Source organism: Propithecus coquereli, unplaced genomic scaffold (assembly GCF_000956105.1).
Source record: "Propithecus coquereli isolate 6110/MARCELLA unplaced genomic scaffold, Pcoq_1.0 Scaffold193, whole genome shotgun sequence".
NCBI classification, from domain to species: domain Eukaryota; kingdom Metazoa; phylum Chordata; class Mammalia; order Primates; family Indriidae; genus Propithecus; species Propithecus coquereli.
In genome coordinates this window covers 3,017,762-3,019,107 of record NW_012144190.1, presented here as the reverse complement: position 1 = coordinate 3,019,107, position 1,346 = coordinate 3,017,762, and the positions used below count along the sequence as shown (strand labels likewise).

At 52.4% G+C, this 1,346-nt stretch overlaps 1 protein-coding gene across 1 annotated transcript in view; it reads left to right on the top strand.

Annotated features, from left to right (window-relative positions):
* The window catches only part of RUVBL2 (RuvB-like AAA ATPase 2), a 20,991-nt gene that overhangs the window by 11,721 nt on the left and 7,924 nt on the right, over window positions 1-1,346 (top strand). The window lies entirely within an intron of this gene.

Genomic DNA, 1,346 nt, shown 5'->3' with positions numbered 1-1,346 from the left:
CTCTAGCCCGGGCAACAGAGTGAGACTCTTGTCTCAAAAAAAAAAAAAAAAAAACCCTACTCAGGCACCTCTGCCTCACTGAAGCTTTCCCTGACCCACCTTTCTTACCGCTTCTACCTTTGTGCTCAGACTGTGGGGCCAGGCAGTGAGAATCAGAGTAACAACCAGGTCTTTAGTTAAGATAAAGCAGCGCTCATTCAGGTGCCCTGGTGTGCCAGGCCTTGGAATGGACACTGGCTCCCCTCCCGCAGGGCTCTACCCAGCTCAGAGGCAAGTCCTTACAGGCAGGACTGAACCCTCTTTCCTGGGGAGGAGAAGAGCTGGTTTGCCACCGAGGAGGTGTTGGGGACCTGATGCCAAAGCTATCCCACCTAACCCAGACAACCTCTTCCCCAGGCATGGCCCAGGCCCTGGGCCCTGACACCCCATTCACCGCCATTGCTGGCAGTGAGATCTTCTCCCTAGAAATGAGCAAGACTGAGGCGCTGACGCAGGCCTTCCGGCGGTCCATTGGCGTTCGCATCAAGTAAGCATAAAACCCAGGGCAGGTGCCAGCTCCCGGTCACCTGGGGTGACCCTCTGCCCTGGCCAGCTTTGCCCAAGGGCTTGTGGAGCTCCTGCTTGCTGAGGGCCCAGGCAGTGGGCCATCTCCTCAGATCTGCTCTCTGGCTAGGGAGGAGACGGAGATCATCGAAGGGGAGGTGGTGGAGATCCAGATTGATCGGCCCGCGACAGGGACGGTGAGTATGAGTCTACTCCCTGCGGAGGCCAGCTCCAGCCTCAGGGTGGGAGGGAGGAGGTGTCCTTCTGCACTGAGGTCAGATTGGAGCCATCTGCATGCCTACAGCAGGGGCTCAGTTGAGTTGACAGTGGTTTATCCATTTGCGAGGGACGTTGTGAACAATTAAAACCAAAGTCATGGGATAATAAGAGAGAAGATCTGGAAATTCCTCAAAGTGAATTCCTAACGGTTACTCTTAAAAACCTGTTCTGTGGGTGGAACTTCGAATTGAGTGCCAAAAGGTGTGTCCTTTCCAGCTTACATGGTGGATGTGATTCGCTCTCATTTTTTAAGCGAAGGATTTTTTTAGGCTTTTTATCGTAAAATAAATCAGGTTCAAAGAAACATAAAATAAGCATGTAGTGTAATAAATTATCATGAGGCTAATGCCCTTATAACCACCACCAAGGTCAAAAACTAGAGCTTTGGCGGGCGCGGTGGCTCACACCTGTAATCCTAGCACTCTGGGAGCCCGAGGCGGGCGGATTGTTTGAGCTCAGGAGTTCGAGACCAGCCTGAGCAAGAGCAAGACCCCGTCTCTACTAAAAATAGAAAGAAATTAATC